Source organism: Bombus huntii, chromosome 11, assembly GCF_024542735.1.
Source record: "Bombus huntii isolate Logan2020A chromosome 11, iyBomHunt1.1, whole genome shotgun sequence".
Taxonomy (NCBI): Eukaryota; Metazoa; Arthropoda; class Insecta; order Hymenoptera; family Apidae; genus Bombus; species Bombus huntii.
Window position 1 is genome coordinate 12036630 of NC_066248.1, and position 22519 is coordinate 12059148.

Genomic DNA, 22519 nt, shown 5'->3' on the forward strand with positions numbered 1-22519 from the left:
CCTGCCAGTGTTTTGCATTATAACGTGGAAGAACGAAGCCACTCGCGTTTTCTGCAGGTCGAGTATTACGATTGGTGAGAGCTAAACGACCGGGTAAAAACTGGTTCAACTATGAACCGAACAACACGATGGAACTGTCTGAAAACGGTCCTGACGTAAAATAGCTTTTAAAAGTTTCGAAGACGCACTCGTTAGTTTTACCTGCCGGACAAACCACATACATCCCGTTTCTCAGCCGCGTTGTTTCAGCTACAGATCGTCAAGCCACAGTTGAGAGAAAAACCGGAAGGCTGCAAAAGACGAGCGTACCCGGCAAGAAATTCAACGTCTTGCCGGGCTGTCTCGCGGAAGCTTCCGCAGTGAAAACTCCGTAATTGTGTTTCTGTATGGCTGCCACGGCATGAAACGTACGGAGTCGTTAAGGTGCTTCGTTTTTCAGTGTTCCGCGGTCTGAGTTCAGTCGCAAACATGATCGATGAGCACGCGAAGGTGCTCCTGGGATTCACCGAAATTCCGTGTACGCAAGTCGCTACAGAGTAATGAATTGATAGAGTGTCTCGAAACGATGCGTGCGACCATACGAGAACAAGACAAGACGCAACATCCTTCATCCACCGAATAACTCGAAAAAAATGTCGTATATAATTTAATCTTGCTTCGAGGATGAAATATGTGCCGGTATTTGCCATTACCCCTGGTATATAGCAATGTCTGTGAAAGTACGTTGATTAAGTTATAATAAGATTATAAGTTAAGTTATAAGAAGATTTCATGTTTTATACGTGGATATTCCTCGTCGCCATAAAATGGGATTCTACCATTATTATATTCAAGACCGGGCACGCGCGTGATCCTAACCGGTTGTACCGATACCTATTTGTAGAATGTGTATGAAAATCCTTAAGTCCCGTAAATCACGAGTTATGGAACAGACGTAAATTACGATTATTGCTGGTTTTACGACACTCGACAGCACCTTCGTAATCCGACTGTCACGCTGTAAAAGCGAGAGTAAGAAATTGCAATAAGTAGAAATTTTACGATTGTTCGATCGTCAAGGTTACGTGTGCATAGGTTTCAAGGGCAGACGTCAAAATGTAAAGAAAGAAACAAAAAAGAGAGAAATACGGAAAAAGCGCCATTTAGTTGAGCCCGGCACGAGTCATTGTATTGGGAGTCATAAACAGATGAACGCTGGAATTAGTTTACTGGCAATACGTCATTCGCAATTTATTCGTTAATGGTCGACCCATTGAGCGAGCTCATTGCCGTCGAAATGGGATTTTCGTGTTTCCTCGAGGACTTCAAAATATTGTACCTCATCTAAATTGCTTTTCCGGCAATAGGATGATTTAGTATTTGACACCAAGCAGTCGTTAGTAAAATTATTTCCTTTCCAATAGTGGTTCTTCATTGCGAAACGATCGAAATATATATGATGAATTTTCAAATGCAAATACTTGTATACTGATACGCTATCCAAAACATAAATGATGAAGTATCCGAACCATAATTATATTATATCACTATGACACACTGAATTTAATTTATTATCCTCTGATTAAAAATTTAATAGAACGAAATGTGTTCATTTGAACGATGATCTCTTGTCCTGGTGTATTACGAATTTCGGTGCATTAGTGGCGGGCACATGAAATGGAATTCAGAATTGTGGCCTGATATCAATTTTTAATGTGCAGCTCTTTCAATGAATTGCACGCAATTATCGTTATATTACACGGCGAATTGAACGTTAATTACTTCACCTGGTATAAATGTAATTGTTATTCGATTTGGCGACAATTTGTGATATCGGTACATAAAACATATACCCTCGCCGACGTTATTGCCTTTCATATCGTAAATTGTTTCGAAGGTCTCGAAAGGCGAGTAGCTCTAGCTCGTGCCAGACAGGAATTTAATCCTTGGCTACTAAGGATTAAGGGTTCAAGAGCGAATGAACTTTCATTAAAAAATCTAATTTTCGAGAGGGACTACGTTTAACCTAGGGGATAGAATTAAATTTTATGCGCTTCCTTTTCCGCTCGCGGAAGCATGAAACTTGGTTCGCTTAAGAGATGCCTGAAGCAGACGACAAATGCCATTTTGTCGGTGAACGTACGAGTATTCGTAGATTAGTCGGCTAAACAAGAATGATGTTATTTTTTATATTCTCTTAAAAATTGTGCACGGTTCTTCCAACATATACAGAATGAAGATGAAAGTAAAATGATTTTCTTTTGTTTAAGAATGTGTATGCGTTTGCCCTAAATATGCAACTGGGATTTATTCTTACAACACGGTCTCATCTCAAAGTAAACGGATCTACATATTCAGCCAGTTAATTGCTTGGTTCGTGTGATGCGGGTATCATGGTGAAGATTAGCGAAACCTCGTAGAGCATGAGAACTAAACCAACCGATGCGCGCATTAAGTTTATGCGTTTGCCGTGTGCTACATTCGAAATGAGAAGATCAGCAAAACGTTTAGGATGTCGGTTTAAATTCAAAACTACTTTCTGATGCGAATCTAATACAAGACATCGACAAAAGAACTTATTACGTTCGCGTTTATGATATTCAAACGTGAGTGAGATACGGATTAAGGTGGAATTACGTTTCGCGGGGGATAAAAGCTCATTTACACGGTGGAAGTAGCAATCCATAGCGAAGTGGCTCCCAGGGATGTAATTATATTCGTCCTCGGCAGTATTAAAAGAATATATTCCTAATGAAAAACGTAGAGTCGCCAGCGTACAAAATAATTGAGCTCATTGCCGGTTGACGATGAATCTTCCTTGAATTACTTCGCGCCGATTCTTATTTTCGAATAAGAATAATAAATGTTCCAATTAATTTGCATCGATATGTATGTATATTGTACGAGTTGAGCAAATTTTTGTAGAAAGGATGTAGGAAACGTTAATTTCTCTTATACGTATAGCTGTTGCACAAAATTATGTTTAAAAATCTCGTAATGTTTAAATGCCGATTTTGTATAATGATTTTATTCGAGGATTTGAGAGAATTCATAAAGCTTTTTCGTCGAATTTGTACTTTTATGCAAACTTGTACTATTAAAATTTAATATTCAGATAGTACGGTTAAAAAGATACTTTTCAGTATTCGTATTCCTTTTTCCCCCCTTTCCCTGCGCGTATTTTTCCGTTTGTACATGTAGAGATCGTTTTATCTTTGACCATATCATACGAAACTCGGTAAAATGCGAAGTTTAATATTTTATATTCGTACCAAATTTAAGGACGCGTAAAAATTTGAAGCACAAATATTATAAATATCGCAAATGAAATTATTTTGCTAGTCGTAGTGTCAAACTTTAATTAACGCTTTACTAAAAAAATATAAGGATATTACCAAAAAGAAAAAAACGTAATGTATAACACATCGGGCGAATTTTATTTCGTCGATTTAAAGCCGCGTCACGCAAATTGAAACACAGTTTTGTCAAACGCTAATTATACTTTCTAAATGTATCACTCATACGAAAAGCGAACACTGTTTCGATGGAAGCAAAAAGTGTCTTCGTGATTCATGAAATTTTACGTTTTTAATCGGAGTTCGTCGACAGCTTTCGTCGTTTACTATTTCGGCCCTCTCACGCTCGAGTTTTAAATGAAACGAAACGGTCTTCGAGGAGCCACTCGGTATTTGGATCTCGAGCATCGTGCTATGTAAGCCATCGTATCCTTCAAAGGGCCATCGTTCTGGCCCCAAACACGAAGGGTCAAAACACTTCGGTGCACTTGCCAGCGAGAAATCCATCCTTCGCGAGTATGATAAAAAGATCTCCCCACCCATCGTTTCCTTTCCCTCACCCTTCGCTTCCTGTAACCCCTTTCCCTCTCTTACTCCCTCTTTCTTTTTCTTATTCTAGAAGAATGGAAGGACTCGAAGTGGCGAGCATGTGCCACGGGATTGGCCGGGGTACTTTCTTGCTGTTCGTTCGAAAAGCGGAGTCGAAGCGAGTCGGGTCGAGTCGAATCGGGTGCGAGGGTGTACATGCGCGCGTGTACTAGCGCCGAAATATTTCTGAAAGAGCGGCGGCTGACGGGAACGAGATCCGGAAAGTCCTTGGAAAGAGTGCACCTAAGACGCGGTGTCGGGAAAAAGTGAGAACGCAAGACGGACGAGAAAAGAAAGATGCAGTAGAGAAGGAGAAAAAAAGAAAGCGAAAAGAGAGAAAAAGAAGTATCGAGAAAGAGGTACGAGGGTGAGGGTATACACCGAAGAAACGGGTGGTCGTTCGGTCGTACGTGAAGGGTCGGCGTTAGGCAGTTGGAACGTGGAATAGCGAGGAAAAGGATAGATGGAGAGAGAAAAAGAAATGAAGCGTGGTAGGGTGAGAGTAAGGGCAAAAGGACGACGAGGGGTATGAGGGTGAGAGAGGAGTAAGGGAGGGACAGAGAGAAAGAGAGAAAGCTGGACAAGGGGTTGGTGTGCCTAGGGTCGCGCGAGAAGAGAGCCGGGGAGTGGGGAGATTCCCTAGCAGAAACCAGTCGAGTCCCGGCCTCAGGTCGCGACGGGTGTTCAGTTTACAGGCGAGCGCCGTACCGTACGGTTGGCCTGCATGCTGTTTCGGGTTGTATATTCCTATGATAGTTATTGGAGGCGGTGAAAACTTTGCAACCTCCATAGTTCCATACGGTGAACGACAACGTGTTAATTTCGAAGGAAAGTATCGAACGATAATAACGATATTCCTTGTAGTGAATAAAACTGTCGAATCATACTGTATAAATGGCTTACACTTCGTTAATCGCGTGTGACCACATCGTACTTTCCAAATATTCCTAACCAGTAAACCTCGTCAGTAAAATAATATAACCGTGACAACATATACAAAACTATCGTGTCTGGATGTACTTACCAAGGGAGGTTTTGCTTCGAAACGTACACGCATACGCGGCATAAACAAACAAAGACCAGAGGTCTCCTTGAAACAGTAGCAGAGAACCAGTCGACGATTTCATAGTGTAAACTGCGGGACGAACGTTCGCGGTGTTCTTGTTAGTTATCGTAGCCGCCGCAGTTGTCGTTGATCGTCGCATCGGGTATAAACGGTGAAAAACTTGGACCACACTCGAAGGACTCTAAACCGTGATTCAGTGAGTGAGAGTGACGGAAGTGTGTAAACAGGGCGAAAAGTGGAAAAAGGAAGAAGTTATCTTTTTACCCTACCTTTTTTTTAACGGCCAAGATAGCTCGCTAAGATTTTTTTTTGCCACTTGTACTTCTTCAGCCGAGGAGCTCACCGACTATTAAAACTGGCAGCAACTTCAAGGCACTTCATTCGCCGAGTGGTAAGTTTTATCTGTTATTATCTTTTATTCTCTATCTATTTCTTCTCTATCTGTCTTCCCTTGTTTTTTTCTACGTACGATCGTGAATTAGGCATACTTGCGTCTAACTTTACTCGACTTTCCGATTGATAAGATTTGTACGCCATAGAAGGAGTTCGAGAGATTCTCACAAAGAAATCTCTTTGACGACATCGACGTTGATCGGTCGTCCACTTACGAATACGATGACCCCTCGATCTGCTCCGGAATAGAAGACGCGCGACTCGTCGAGATAGGCCCCATCCTACTTTTTCGTATTTCCTTTTATCTTGTGCACTTTACCTGATCGTCTCCTTCTCGTGCTTTGACCGTGCCACATCGTAGATAGGATCGCATGCTGCGCGACTGACGTTTACGCGCCAAAAAAAAAGATGGCTACCTCGCGGTGATCGCCAACTTCGAGTTATCGCAACAGGATCGCAGATCGAGTAGTCTCGATCGAATTTTCCCTGATGGCTGGCGATGTCGCCAGTCTTGACGGATGGAAACGTGCTTGTTCGTGGATGGGGCTCGTTATCGCTTATGACGAACGTAACGTGAGTACGAATTACAATTTGTTCCGTTTTATCCGATAATAGAAAGCCGGAAGAGATCGATCTTGTCTCCTTTCGTCAACTTGTCACACAATGTTTTATCGGCCTACTCGTTCAATATTTATGTCCGTTGACGTCCTTCAATGATTCGTATACTCCTTTTCGCTAGCATAGTTATTCTTATTCTTTTACAAAATTAATACTGTATAAATATCAGACGTTGTTTAAGATCAGAGAGATTGCGTTTATTCGAACGAGATGGTGAAAGAAAGAAAAAAATACAGAAAGAATTCGTTACAAATTAGTTTTATGCTTAATCCTTACTTTTTCCGCTTCAAAATTTTCAATTGAAATAGTATCCACTTTTCTTTGGTCGCCAAGAGTTTGAGCGTTCGTTACCGGGGAATTTACTATTCACTAGGCTGAATGCTTAATTTGCGTGTATGTCGCTTTTGGTTGCGTACGCAATATATCGTCAGAACCCAGTTCGACTGCAATATTCCCTGGCTTTTTGCAATTCGAATTTTCACAATCAAGCTGCTCCTAAGCAACGACTGTGTCCACGAATGTTTATCTTGATACCGTGGAAAATGCTCGAGTTTCACTTTGTGCAACGGAGCAGAGGCAGGACGAAATTTCGGAGTAATCGAGGTTAGAAAACTTTTAAAAACACAACTATGGTTCGGCTTTTCGACAGAATTTTTGAGAACTCGGAATAGATATGATGAATTACAAACTTTTCCGTTTCTCTTATCAATTCGTTTTAAATTCTTGAAAACTGATAATGCATCGACCTATAATTTTATTCTAACGAATGTGGCGAATTACATTTGGAAGTTATATAGAATAAAGGTATAGAAATGATGCATATCATAATTACAAAGATGATAATATAATACTGTAGAATAAGATAGGATCCATAGGAAAAGAGCGATCGTTATCCAGCAACATAAATGTAAATATACTTATTAGAAGAGAATATAAAATATAAAAGAAAACAGAATATTTCGCATTTAACATTATATCGCTCGCGATGTGTCTTTCTTATGTGCCTGGATCGCCAAACGCCTATGTTCTTTCCTCAGTTCGGCTTTGAAATTTGAAACGGACACCAAGGTCAAATAAACAGTTGCGAGACTAAAATAGTATCTTTCAGGCGATGCTGTTGACTATGCCAGTTCATCAAATAAATTATACTTTGAAATTGAAACTACAATAATATGATAAAATACAGGTATCGATTCAAACGTAAAATTACAAGTGTTTCGGAAACTACTCGGTAATATATAATCATGTATGATACTTAACAATTTTGAAGTACGTTAGAAAATCCTAATGATATTCCATAACTGAAAGAGATTTTCTAAAATTCATAATAGAGCATCGTGGACACGATTTATACATCGCTTGGTTTGTTCAAAGACGATGATGATGAATGACCTAATTTCTACAGGACCAGTTAAATAGTTCTTATGAAGAGCCCGAAGTATAATGGCTGTATCCATCGTGCAAGACAGAGAATTTAAGAGCATTGTCGTGTAGCGGAGCTGAGTCGGAAATAAGAAAAGTTTGAATGAAACTCTTTGCTCAAGGTCCACCGTTAGGTTAGGAAAAGTCCTTCTCCCGTTCGCCCGCCATATCCTGAATGTCTCTAAATCTTCGGGGGACCATCTTCGGCCGTATCTGTGCCGATGGAGGACGATGGCGATGGTGACGATAAAAAATACGACACGGAAATGATGAGAAATAAAAGCACACCGGCAGTACGTTTTTATGCTGTAATCTTGATGGTTACGTGATACATGTGGCAACGCGTATAAAAGAGAGATATATTACTTTACGAAGGAAATGAGATTTTTATTCCCCACGTCCACGGAAAAAGAGAGAGATCGGGTTGAATTCTAATGCGTCCGAAAACATTAATTTCGAGTTTGAGGAATTACGCTTATCGCCGACGGTTCTCCGGATAGTGTATAACGCTAGTGCCCTCTAGGCTTTCGTCTTTTTTTCCACAACGTCCCATTAATTTCGAGCCAAACGATTCAAAGGAGAGAAAGTTTTTTTATTCTTTGTTCAAAGTGTGTTGCGCGCAACACCGGGTCCCCGTTGATATCAATTCTTTTTTCTTCATGCAATATGTTTCCACTCACACCTTTATCCCCGCTCCGCTTTTTCTCTCCTCTCAACGTTTTGCATCGAAAATGCTACGAATGCAAACGTGTTGGCCGAAATTACAGGAAATCAGAGTACGATGATTTTAAAGAACGAGAAATCTGACTTCGCTCGCTTAGCAGATCGAGGAACCATTTCTATTTTAACGAGTAAGAAATTGTTCACGAGCTTTTGTTATTTTTCGAAGCTAAAGATAAGTCTTAATTTAGCATAGCAGAATATTCGATCGAATTGTATTTGGATTATTGATAGTTTTTTAAACAAATATGTAAATAATTAGTTACATATTTGACAAAGGTTGTACATAATTAAAATGCATTACGACTTTGACAAGTTCTGCAACGCGCTATTCTAACGATGGCCATTAATGTATCGATAATTAAACTCTCGTAATTAATTGCTAACGATGGTAGTGTGACATTACTTGTACGATTGGCTGATGAAATTCACATGATCTACTCCACGGGTACCCTACAATTAGCCACGTTCTCTAAATAGCCGGTTCTATTACAAATGACTCGGCGTTTTTGGACCGTTGTTCTAAACGACTTCTCCGAATATTTTTGACAAATCACTTTGTGCTCGATCCTTCGCGGAGCCAGATAGTTGTATAGTTTCAAATGTCTTCCGTATCATTTGCGTCTTACATCCTGTTACGTCACGCCTAAGCCCCTAGCAGCACAAGAAATGAGACATCGCGAAGGAAAAGAACTACCGCATCGGCCTCGTCTTCGCCTGTGCGTCGACTTCGTCTATCTTCGTGTTTTGATATAGAATACGTATACGGTTTGGTCGGTTAGTCGTGTGTAGCAGGTCGAGCAACATCGTCGTTAGCCGTCGCAACATCAGCAACAGCGGCAGCAGTTCGAAAGTTTCGGGCCAAGGCGTAAAGAAAATTTCCATAAGTTGAGGGATGGCTTCTTCGCAAAGTGAGAAAAGATTGTCGCACGAGAGGCGAAAGCGCCACGAAGACCGGAGATGGTGCAGGCGGATAGCGCCACCACTGCTATACATTATTCGCTTGTCCTGTGTCACGATCTTTACCGGCTATCTCCTTTAAGCCCCTCTACCGAAGGTCTTCGTTTGTCTGAAGTGCGAGACCGTTTGCGTTTCCATCTCTTATACTCGTTTCCTTTCTCGCATCCAACCATCCTTTCTTTCCTGCGGCCAACACAGCAGCGCGTGCTTTCTGCTCGTCGCATCTGCATAGAAATCACGCGAGAACGGCTCCCTGCGTGTTGCGTGTTATTTCTTGACTCCAGCTACTGTCAAATATAATTTTCTCTTTCCTTTTCTTCTCTATCCTTTCGTCTTTGTGTAATTCGGTAGCATCGCAAGCTTGGCAGTTTAGTTGAGAATTTTGCTTTCGCAGAATATAACTTGAATGAATGCTGATATTTTCTGCATGGTATCGCGGTCACGTTGAATTTCACGTTGTTTGGAAGAATTCAAATGGAGAACTGATTTAATTTCTACTTACTTCGCACCGATTATTTGTCATTTGTCTTTTCATCGTTTGCAACGATTACCTCCTTCGCTATAGTCGGACTATATCGCGATCTTCATTTCCTTCGGTAGTTATCGCGATCCTGCGTATTCAACAGCGACTCGATAATGACGTTAAACACGTACCATGTGGGCCTCGAAGGAGTTGAATCGTTAGGTCGCCGTCTAAATCGTAGAAACAGATAAGGCGACGTTAAAGGTCGATATCGGTTGTGCAGAACCGCTCCTCTCCCTCGCACTCTCTCACTCTCTCTCTTTCTCCCCCTCTATCACCCTACGAACGGTTGGCTCACGCGAATTCTCGTTTTGCGAGCCGCGCGATACGATCTCGTATATTTCCCGCGTAGATTTCGCGCCTCGTATTGATCTGACTTATTTTATGCGGCTAATAAATTAAGAGTCCGGTATTAATGCACGAAACGGGCGTTACGTTTCTCTCCTTTTCTAGCACTGAATTACAAGTTCCTGTATGGATAACTTTTCTTTCTGTTAAATATTAACCGTTCATTCCCCTTCACTTTGAAATTTCACTTACATTTTGTAACAATTTCATTTATTTATAAGTGTCCATGTCGAATTAAAATTGTGAGAGAAGATCTCGTATGAGTTGATATAGTTTTCTTTGGCCAAGCTTGATCTACGAGATCCTTTTTAAATATTAAACCTTCCCAAATAATGCTTCTGTCACTCGGCAGAGCCAAGTGCCCAAGTCCTAGTTTATTGCGTTTCAATGCGGTAGGTCTCACAAGTGTGTGACAAAATGCAGAACTGCCCTCGACTTGTGCTCTCTCAAGGGCGACATAAATTTAAGGATTAATAAGATTCTGGAATAGCGTGTACTTTGACGCTTTAACGTCCGCATACTTTAATTTTGGAATCAAGCTTAACTTTATTTTTACGACGACTACTCCTGTATCAACATCTTGAGAATTTTTTTACTTTAGTCATCATAGGCATGTATGTATTTGTAGAATTAATTCAAACAATTTTTCATTAGTACAAAACTCACACTGAAAAAGAAAAAAAAGGAAGGAGAGAAAAACAAAAGAAAAAAATAAATAAGTTATCATAGTAAAAAATGATACTTGTAAAAAAGTACGATAATTCAAACAGAAAGCATGCAGCATCGAAGTCGGAGACGGAGGTGTCCTGCCGTGAGTGTAACATATGCTAATTCTATAGCGTGAGCTCTTCCCTTTTTCAAGCGGCACGAACGTCTCCTTTTCCCTCAAGAGAGCGAGCAAATCACGCATTTTATCCGTGTTTCCGTTCGTATCGTCGTTGGTACGCGTTTACAGCGTGTGCCCTCGTATTACCATACTTGGCACCATTGTTATTCCAAGCATTGGCGTGTCAGAGTATAATTGAATGTATAACTGCATGCATACCCATACCCTATATTTGCCTTTATTCGATATATATATTTAAGTTTCTTTTTCTACGTTAATGTGAATTTTCATGCTCGTTAGGTTTGCAATGGAAGTGCAAAGCAACTCGTCAGCGGTGTGATTAACGTCTCGGCTAATTCCAATTAATTTGATCTGTAGGCGTAACATTGACAGTTCGTTGCACTCTGGTAATTATCTTAATGCAAAGTAAACTTTGTTGCACTGTCTCGTTAAAGTACGCAACCGAATTACAGAGATCGTCTTGAGTCTGTTTCTTCGTTTGGAATCCGACTTGTGATCCTTTATTGTGTGTGATATTACAATATTCTGTTAATGTATAAATTCTTCAATGTTGACTTGATTTGATGTTTCTGTCTATGTCATGCGATACACGAACGTGAAATTAGCAAATAAAATTCAGAAAAATCCCATTTTACGGGTTTCACCGAAAAAGTATCAGTGAAACAGTTGCAAACGAGGCAACACGCAGATATACGTTTATTAAAACTTCCATTCCAACTGATGTGTTCTGCCAACTCGAAAAGTGGCCAAAATAGTTAGAGGATCTCGAGTTCGAGAAATGAAGAAAATTTCAGACTCTCTGCCGTACGATTCAAAAGCATTTGATGCTACATAACATTTTTTTTTGCTAACTATACCAATTCATAGAATCTTCCAATATATTAATGATTACGACTCGACTCCTCAACTTATTTTCTTAAATTACGTTTATGATAACTATGATTTTATGATGATCTTTAAAAACGAATTTAAAACATATCATGCAAGAAATTGATATGAAACATGAAATATATGCTTGATCATCACACGAAACATTGCAACGAACTTCAAATAGGAATATCGAGGCACGTACAGTTTATTGTACGACGGTAGATGGTAGTCGAACAGAAGAAACGTTCTGGAGAGGCAGACATACGCCTACGTCGCCTTATCGCATTCCCTGTGACGCGTGTTAATTGCCTTTAAATTCCATCCAGGGTCGTAATAGGCACCGCCCTAATGATAGTCGAAAAGAATACTAATGGAGAGAAAACGAAATTCTCAGCGCAGGAGGCTGATCTGTAATTTCGTCATGGAAATGTCAAAGATACGGATGGCAGCGGAGAGTACATCGAGAGAAAGGGGGGGGGGGAAGAGAGAGAGGGGGAGAGAGGGGGGGAAGAGAGAGAGAGAGAGAGAAAGGGAATAGGGTCCGAGGGAAGGGAGTAGTGGGACCAAAGGCGCACTTACAAATTACGACGATGGAGAGTCGCGAGCGGTTGCGATGGACAGAACCCGGTAATTTGGGAAGGGCGACGAGATTAAGCTGCGCCCTGAAAACCATGATTTTGTCGCAACAGAGGTATACATTATCCGCGAGAATTAGGAAGGAGGAAGGGCAAAGAGTTGAAAGACGACGAAAAGCATCGCTTTGACTTGCTAATTTCGTGTCGGTCGTATGAGTCATTCGATGTTTTCGATTTTCACACGTAATTATGGCGCACGATTTATTCACGAACGTATACCTCCGATACCATTCATTTCGTATTTCCGATAGAAAAGCAACGCGCTCTTGTGCACCATTCCTTGGTTTTGTTCCAATTTCTTTCAACAAATATCGGCAGTGTGCCCTCCCCTTTTCGCTAAGTCAAAAACACTGGTAAAGCTATGAGAGTTGGCTGTTCACTTTTCCGTAGAACAACGGTTCGTACTATCGAGATATCGTGTTTGCGCAGGATTGTAAATTCGCATTGTTTCGCCCTGCGCGTATCGATAAAGGAAAAATCGTGTGAACGCGTTCGAAATCGGGCGATTTCGCTGCGCGATAATTAATTGTGCCATCGTGTTGGCCGATGACAGGGACATATGAAAACTAGACGGACCCCTTTGACTTGCTAATTTGAAATTGAAATTGCGCGGCTCTGGCTGAAAAAAGAGCGTGTTAGCTTTTGTTCGGAGAAATTTCATCGATGGAAAACGTATTGTCTGGCCCGTTCCGTTACGCTTCGCCGATGTCCATCGATTCACGCTTTTGTCGCATGCCGAAACCTCACGGTATGAACTAAAATGATTAATTGAATATCGGTATATCGTGGCGCGAGGGAGCAATCGATCCCGATGTCGATGTAACACCCTCCATTTTTCGGTCGGACAAGTGGACGAAACAGAAGAGATGGGGAGAAAACAAAAAAAGAGAGAGGAAGAAAAAAAAGACACTGTCGTTGTGTCGAGCCGAGTTTTCATTCACGGAGCCATTCGTGGTTTTGCTTCTTGAATAAAGATCGATCCGTATTCTCGCAAAATAGACCGTGCGACCGTTGCAATGTCATGAAATTAAAAAGTCGATATGCACGTATTGGGGTCAACAAACCGGCTTTTCAAATTTCATTCATTTTCCCCGTGTTGGCTGCCGCGTGTTTGCGCGTGAAATGTTTATTCACGAAAAGCCCGAAAAAACCACAGCTTCAAGTTAACCTGCAACTATTGGCATTCTCACTCTGCGCGTAATATGTTTCGTTTTAAGTTTCGGAATATTCTAATAACGATTTTATTTTTTATTAAAGGAAACACAAAGCTAAGTGTTCTGGCACGTGTAAACCGTAAAGCTAACAGATCGGTCGTGTCGTCTGCGTTAGATGACAAATGCTACAGCTAAGAAATGGACGAGTGGCATCATATATCACGTATATAATTATATTATACCGCTTCTGGTGTGTATTTATAGTCATCTCGCTGGTTGCTTTGCACACGGAACAACACCGAACGCTGTGTCACCCTATCTGCTCTCATCCGGCTCCGAAGTAGTATGCAGGGAGATAACAGGCGGTGGGCTGGGCCACCAAGGGGTAAAATATTAAATTGTCCGTCATTTATACCCTTCATTCGCTCGACCATCCTCAGGAAACGCAGATGCTTTTGTGAAGATAGTACTTTTTCTTTTAGTCGAACAGCGTTCCACTTTTATCGTGCTCGTCTATCGCTATGAGCTTTTGAACAATTAACCGCATTTATTCCGCCGTGATTGCTGTTTAACTTTGTCGATTTTTCACTTCTGACACATGGAATAATTTGAAAATCAAGTCTCTTTTTACAACTAGAATACGATACTTCTTCGCGCCATATTTTAAGCGTACATATATTTCGTTTCTTATAGTATAAGTGCAAAGTTTATTTATCAATTACATACCCAATTTGCGCTATTTCTGCTTTTCTCTTTCATCTCATTATCGTTTATACCTAATTTTACTTTATACGACAAAGGCCGATTACCATTATTATTATTTTAACGATTTATGAACAATAGCAATTCATCCTTTTAATGTCATCCGAGCTTGATCGACCAATTCTCGTTGGAAGGTCGTTCTATACGAAGAGAATAAAGCCGTGCAGTTTGTTGTTCTTTGAATGAAGGCAGCCACTGTACGAGCTCGTTCATTCTCGAGAATGCATTTACGTGGTTGCAATCATGCGCCATTCTCATGAGTGCATACTAATTCGGAAATCTTCTGGTCCGTCCGAAAGAGAGAGAGAGAGAGAGAGAGAGAGAGAGAGAGAGAGAGAGAGAGAGAGAGTGAGAGAGTGAGAGAGTCAAGAGAGAAGCCCTTAAAGCCATCAAGAACAAGTTGTTGCACACTTCTCGACGTGACTTCGAGTTCTCTCGATGGATTCTCGAGTGCAACGGGCATTTTCTTTAGGGACTCGAGTGCTTCCCTGCTTTCGTAACTCCGAATTGTCAGGCTGCGCAGGCAAACATCGATCACCCCTGCATTTTCTTACACTCCTCGCGAAAAACTTTCGCATCCAACCCTATCGTGGCTCGTTCGGGCCAGCTTAACGAGGAAACTTTAAAATAAAGTCGCGAAAGTACTGCTTCTTTGGCTTCTTTTGGCGTACTACGTAAGGAGGCGGATTATCTTATAAAGGTACCGTACCGCTATTAATCGAGTGTATTCGGAAAGAAAACACGTCTCACGTGAAAAAACATGAAGCATATTTCTTAGTCGTTAACTGACTTGATTTTTGTAAGTAGGACAAAAAAATTTCTTTTAATGTGCATATACAGGTTTGCGATGTTCACCGTAAAATTATTGTTTTAAGAGCTAATATATACATTAGAATACGAACATAATTCAGCTCTTAGGAGCGAAATCAATTGAATTTTAAAAAAATTTTCAATTTCATAATTATCGTGAGAAGAGGTAGGGTGCCAAAGAAATACTCAGCGATGTTTAACAGTATATTTATTAACAATTCTCGCTTTCGACTCTTCGTACAACTCTCGATTCCAACTGACGATTCTCACTTCTCGGTTACAACTCCATTGTTTCCTTGATCCGATTCGCTTCTTTTTGTCGCCTCTCAATATCCCCACTACGAACGCGTTCGTTAGGCGTCCGTTGCCACGTATGCCTTCTTCGAAATATTCGGCGGAAGGACCGTAGGGATATCGATGGTTCATTAGGCCTGTCGGCACTTACGCTTCGGTGATATACTTTGTACCGACAAAACCGTTGGAAAGTTTTGTTGCCGAGTGCCGCTACAATCGTTTAACTTTTCTGAAAACTAAACAATTAATCTCGTAGAGTTCGGCTCGAATACATGTGGGCTTCAGTATGATTTAATTATATTTACATTTCATGACTCTAGATACACATAAGTTACAGTATATCTCGAATGCTAGATAACCTAGACATCGAGGGGCAGTGACCAGTTAACCGCGGCTCGATTTCTTAACACGATTAAGAGTCGGTGCGAACTGGCAATCCGTGCGTCACGAATTGATTTTTAATTGCAATTAGCGTGTCGGTCCGGTTTAACGACGCAATTACTTTGTTATTAGTATTGTTATAAACGAATTAATAATTAAATCACAATTAGCGTCGGAGCGGGCAGCGGAACGAGGCTGATCCAGATACGGATGAAAGCCGCGTCCTCGAAAACCGGCCCACTAATACACTCGTTCGTTTCGGTATTTGAGTCATTACTTTTTAATTATCTTTATCGCGTTCCCGCGTATAAATAACGTCGCTATACAAATTGAGAGGGAACGTGTACGCGCGCGCCAATTGGACACGAACAGGAAGAACAGAGAGAGAATGATCAAGGGGCAAGTAGGAGGGGAAAGGAATGGCGCGCAAGTCGAGTAAATAAATTTGTCGAACTCTCGTCGCACGGTGCTCGTTATGGAAAGCATTCGAAGTATGCAGTTCAATGAAGCAAAGGGGTGAGCCGTGAGCGGATAAACGTATAACGCTTCGCAACGATCTGTATCCGCGTGTGAACGTGCTTATAATCGCGACAGGAATGAGTGCGACGTGTTTTTTCTCTATTCCACCTGTTTCTCTTTTTCACTATCCTTTGCCCCCTTTCTCCTTTTACCTCAGTCTCTCGTTTCATGTCGGACACAAATTATCTGCTCTTAAATCGCGCGATTTTAACGAAGCCTTTGCGTTTTCTGTTTAACGATACGCGCGCGGTGCCGTTCTCGACGCTGCGGAATGTTTGCATGTGTGGTGCGTTGCTATTTAATGAGTACACTTCGCGTTACATTCTGTTAATCGAAAACTTGGATTAATTATTTCACGTGCGGGGTAATACATAATTGCTGATATGGTGTCTGGAAATCGAGCTAGTTTTTGTTGAATGAGAATGAAGTATTCAACAGGGTATTCTTGTTTTTCTTTTTTCTTTGAATTACGAGAAGATTAATTTAAGGATCACTGGCTCTGTATATGTGTACTATATTTCTGCGAGGAAATATCTCAGTTCCAATAATGCCACCTGTTATGAGAAATTTAGCAATTTATACCGCGCGGATGCGCGTCACTCGAAGTCACTTTAATTCGTCGCGATTGAAATAATTTCAATTTCGCCGACGACATTGACTTCTCAGTTTACATGGACAATTAAGATCCAGCTGAGAGCGATATTCCCTTCGACCGTTTCTTCGAGATGAATCTCCATTTTAATCTCGAACCGACGCTCTGCCGCTTTCCTTCGTTTCCTCTCAGCGGTTGATGAATATTACAGACGAACAGAGAAGAACCGTCTTCTAATGAGTAGATCATGTGGCCAACGGTTAACCCTGGTTACGTAGAAAAGGATTCAGGTCCTTTTCCTGCGCACAGGGATTTGTGTATACGCTGCTGAATATATCATACATACAAAACCCTTTCGCCAATAATTATTTTTGCGAATTTTATTCCATGGAACTTGTTAAATCTAGAGAATTACCGGCTTCACTGCACTTTAAAAAATATATTTCATTTTTAACATTTTAATGATGCGATATTTTAATAATCACATTGCAGGATATTAACATTAAAAGCGTTTTAATTCTACAAAGGCGTAAATATAATATTCTATTTGCTTAATCTTCTATGTACTAATTTAATACTTGTATATTTAGACACTTTTGTGAAAGACTTCCGCTGAAAATTTTAATTTAAACGATTCTTCCTGGTGCGATTACTTCGTACTGATGTTAATAATTTACCGCTTGTTTTAAAGAAACAAACTAACGACTAACGTTCGAATAACGTACAACTGGTATCGTATCGTATAGGTATTGAACGATCGCCGAGGCCAATCCACGACGTTGAATACACGCTACAAGGATCCTAGGGATTCACGCGTTTGTCTGTGCAGGCGCGTGTGAAATCTCCGCTTGTTAGCCGAACTGTTTCGCCGACAGTCGTTCGCCGCGGATGTCGGGTTAACGTGAATTTAGCTGGATCAGAGCGGGATCCAAACTCGGCGCACCATCAAGAGCGGCTTGAACGGTTCGACGCGTTTTCTGGTCGATGGGTAGAAGTCGCGAGCGGCCGATGGTGGTACAGCCGGTGGGAATTTATCGCTCGTCTAGCTAGGCGTATGACAATTAGCTTGGAACACCCTTAGAATAGTCGAGCCCCGTTTTAACGAGACCATACCGTTTACGAGTCGAGTTCAGAGTCGGGCTTGGATTTCATGCACCTCGAAGGAACTAATTAGATAAGGGTTACCCGCTTCGGGCGTCATTCATTTTCTTCGGCTTCGCTTTCTCTACTCTGTTGTACAAAGTCTGTTCACCTCGCACCCTGTACGCTCTGCGTACGATCTCGTACGCCTATCTCGCGTCTAGGGTTCAAGGAAACTTTCGCAAAATAAATCCGAGTTATATCCGCGTTCAAAACGTGCGCACACTCTAAAGACGACGGCGACGGCTCGCTTTTAAACTGGTCGTTTAGAGCTCAAGTTAAAATATGACCTGTTTTTTAGCCGCTTTGTTTTCTCGTTTTCCACTTCCGACCGTGCCAGTTTAATTCATTCTGGAAGTAGAACTGAGACACACGACTAGTGACCTCGAGGAAAATAGAAAAACAATATATTGAAACGTCGTACGGAGAATAAAAAGGAGAAAGGGAAAAGGAAGGCAAGGGTGAAGATAGAAGCAGCGTGGGTGCTCTTGATGGAGAATTCCGCCGCGAATTTAGCTTTGCGTTTCTCTCATTCTCTGTACGTTCCTCAAGATCGCGTTTTATTCGGATTCCTCGCGGTAAATCTTATGACGGAGTAAGCGCGAATAAACGCATGACCGCGACTCGGTTCCCGCCTCTTATGCCGAACGCGTTTCAGTTCCATCTATTTGAATACGAACAGGGACAGCTTCACGCAGAACACGTGTATACGCGAAACAATGTAACGAGATAGCCCCGCATGGACGTGGTATACGGTGCGCGCGTGGTGTAGTTGCAATGTACGTCTGTTCTTCGCGCTATTACGGTAGCAGCCGATATACTGTTTCGATTATAGTATCTTACTGCCTTCCTTCCTAACGAGGCCACCTCGACTATGCGATAATCTCCGTTTGCTTTCTCTCCTCAGCAACTGTGCCATTGACTCGCAAGGAAACCAACCGTACAGATTGCTTTTCATCGCCCCTTTCGCTTTCTACTCGCGTGCAACGTTCTCTTCGTGCGTTCCGCTCTTACCTTCGAACTTTATTTCTTCCGCTACATACTTCTATCACCGGACATCATCGATTTGCTTCTTGCTCGCTCCACGATGTTCCTTCGTTCTGGCAACGCATTACTCTTGATGTTTTCTTCAGCTGTTCTCGCCCCTTTTACACGCTATTTGTTTTCCATAATAAATCACTGTTTATTTTCTCGTGTTTCCCTGTCTGGATTTGCGCGCACCGTGTTCATGTTCCGTGCGTGTTCCGAGATACCCGGTGGCTGGACGATCGAGAATCGACGATTACGGTTAAAGCAGGCTCACGCTGTTCGTGCTTGCGCTCGTCACGGAATCGGATGATTCGTTTCGGCCGCTTGCTGTAACACGATTTTCTCGTCGTTTCGCGCGCTGTCGACGCCGCGAGGCCGAATTCCATTCGCACCGGTTCCAACGTCCCATAAATACTCTCTCAGTACGTAGGTTAACATACATATGGTACGTGTGTCCGGTCAGCGAGCGTGCTTTTTCACGCGCAATTTCCGCTCTCTGCACGATTGCCAGGCGCTCGCTGCTGCAGAGCGTCGTTGACGCCCGTCGAGATCAAGAACGATTGCAGGTGAAAGGGAGTGTCCTGCTGACAATCGATCGATCCGATCGCGCGCGCGAGAGTCGATCATGGAAAACGTTCATTCAGTCTTTCTACATGACCGATTCTTGGAAACGTTTCGAGATGGCGAACATTGCCCCCTGGGCAGGTATGTATTTCTCAGGTTAGAAAAACGATCAGTGGGAAGGTATAAGTTTCTCACGGGTACCGGCGATCGATCGACCGCCACCTACACAAATATTTATATAAAAGCGTCATGTAGCCCGAGTGTCGGGTGGTTGTAAATATTTATCGAACACGACGAGATCTTTTACGGTTCCCCGATGAAAACGGTCTTCTATAGGAAATACGAAACGGGGCTCGTGACAACGGGGAATAAGAATTTTCAGTGATTTGAACCAAGTTACCTGGTTCCGGCTTCTAATGCGGCAAAAGGATATCGTAAATAGTCGGTTACGCGAGTGGCTTTCGGTATTCCTACCGCTGCCTCATCCTGTGAAATCTAATCGAGACGCATACTGCCGCGAGGAATAGTGCCTCCGTTCGCGCTACTCTCGGATACCATAAATATGTGGACGTGGCCGGGGAACAAGATACATTCCTACGTGCTGCTGTGCTCGGCTGCGATCTTCGACTAACGTGGGCAGATGCCAGGTTGCAGGACAACGGTTACGACGATGTAGAAGCAGGGATCAAGATGAGAAGAAGAAAAGGAAGGCGAGAAGACGGGAAACAGGAAGAATAAGAAGAAGAGGGAGGTAACGGCCGAAGGAGAACGGATGGAAGAAGACATTGATGCAAGATGGAGTCGACGAGTTTGCTGGACGAGCTTGTCTACGTAAACGTTGCCTTTCCTTCCTTTGCGCCTCCGTATACGTGTCCCCGATTTTCTCACCGGCATTCGAGTGTACGTACTAGCGTCTGTTACGCGGCCCCAGCGACGGCGTGTCTCTCTGGACCGGGATGCGTGTGGCCCGCCACCGTCCGCGCCTGGAATTCGAATCCACCCGTGCAGCTGTCCGAATACGTCGAATGCAACGAACGATCGAAGTTAGGGAGCTGTTTGGAACATTTTTCTTTCTTCTTTACTTTCAAAGAGTGCACTCGTACAAGGGACTTTGAAATGCGGAAACCAGAACAGTTAATGAGTGAACGATAAGTTTACGATAGAAGGCAATAATATGCATCTCGATCAGATTGTTGGGAATATAAATTATAGCCGACCATCGTACGAACATGTTCCTTATACTTATTTGTCATCGTTCTGAGGAGGATGTTCATGACGCGAAACGAGTTCAGAAATAGAAATTTAACGCTCTTTACGATGGCAAATGTGTTGCGTGAAATACGGCCGTGTTCCCAGCAGGATTCAAGCATAACGAAAAAGATATGATCCTTTGATTGTATCTCATCGCTGGGCTGTCAGCGTTTAGCCGCGAAAAGGAAAACAGAAAGCTGTTTACGTGGGAGGAGCGATTGTTTCTTTTTCGCGTTTCTTCGTATTTGCATTCCCATTCCCTTGCACGTTCGTGCCGCGAATCGTGGCCGCGCCTGTCACACACGATTCACTTTCGAGAGACGTGTTTCTCGAGAAATACGTGCGGCCCGTTAGTCTCGCGCGACGAATCAGCCAGGGTTACAGCTGCTTGACAATCCTTCTTCGTCATGCCGCACGCTGCCATTCGGAGAGCCGAGCCATTCGAAAATATACTGGCACCCCAACAGATGTAATTTTCTGACGCGTGACACGTGTCTTTTTTTCGACAAATCTGTCGAATTTCTGATGAAAAATTTGTGGAGTATCGTCTATTCTTAAACCGTTGGAATCAACACTTTCGTAAGAAAGTCGTAAGAAACAGTTGCTTGGAAACGTTATTAATTTTCAATTTGTGTCGTGAGGGTTAGATCCGTGATAAATCAGTAATGGATGGAGAATTAATGAGTCGAGAGCTCGACTAATAACTGGCTATTCATCGAAAGAGTATCAAAGATAGCTAGTATAAAGTACGACACTGGTAAAAAAATGCTAAATGTATGAAAGAAAATACATTATGGCTGTCAGTGACTCGACCCCCGCTATACCAGTTAAAAGACAACACTAAAAATACAGATTAATACAGAGTATCTGAACTATGTATTGTACATGGACCGTGAATAACTACAGCAAGGCTTCTGTTTTAATGAAAGTCAAGATTAATTTTACCAAATACCTACTTGTAAAGTTTAATACTTGCAAAAACATGTGACCCGCAACTCATCATTTTAACATGTTCAATAGTTCCAGCGCTAAACACGATCAGCAAAAATTTCCCCTTCTAGTATCGCGACAAGAAACTGGGTCACGTTAGGGAACCTGCGATCATAAAGCTGGGCCTTGTTTTTGGTCCCGTGAACGATCCCAAATCCGAATTCGTGGTCGGGAATTCGTGTCACGTTGAGCTTCGCTTAGGAATTCATTGCGGGCACGAGGAATACAGCTGTCCGCTTGTAGCCCTTCGCAATGCGCCGGTACCGCGGAACGCGGAAATTCGAGCTTACGCGAAGGGGAATCCGTACGGCTCGATACGCGTCCGGCTTATTGACTTCCGGTGACGTGGGAATTCCTCGTGACCCTGTATTACCTGCTCGTTACTCGTTTCTGACCGGCATTCAGATCATATCATGGGTCTTCCTCGGTGATTAATCGGATTCGATCAACTGAACATCGAAAATTTTCGGAAAGTTGACTGAGTTATATGTTCAGAATTCTTTTTGACGGAAAGACGGAAACGAATGAGAAGATTAAACGGAATAGTGGTACCGATGATTATATACACGTAGCAGTTACACATAGCTAAGTCAGACGGACTGCGCGGTTGTTCGAGATAAAGCAATAAATCATCGAATGGCCGGTAGCAAGAAACAGATTTGTTATTTTAACGAGAGAAGCGAGATTTTTGCTTTGCTGCTGGATCTAAACCGGTTGATAAATATTAATCGGAACGAACTTTAAATCAGAGAATTTTCGATCGATTGT

The 22519-nt window shown here is 42.2% G+C and overlaps 1 protein-coding gene across 1 annotated transcript in view; it reads left to right on the top strand.

Moving 5' to 3' along the window:
- The first annotated feature begins 4512 nt into the window (after positions 1-4512).
- LOC126871481 (MOXD1 homolog 2) overlaps positions 4513-22519 on the top strand; it is a 172002-nt gene continuing 153995 nt past the window's right edge. Inside the window, exon 1 of the mRNA XM_050630362.1 lies at positions 4513-5320. The gene's annotated coding sequence lies outside the window, so the exon portion shown is untranslated. The remainder of the gene's footprint in view (positions 5321-22519) is intronic.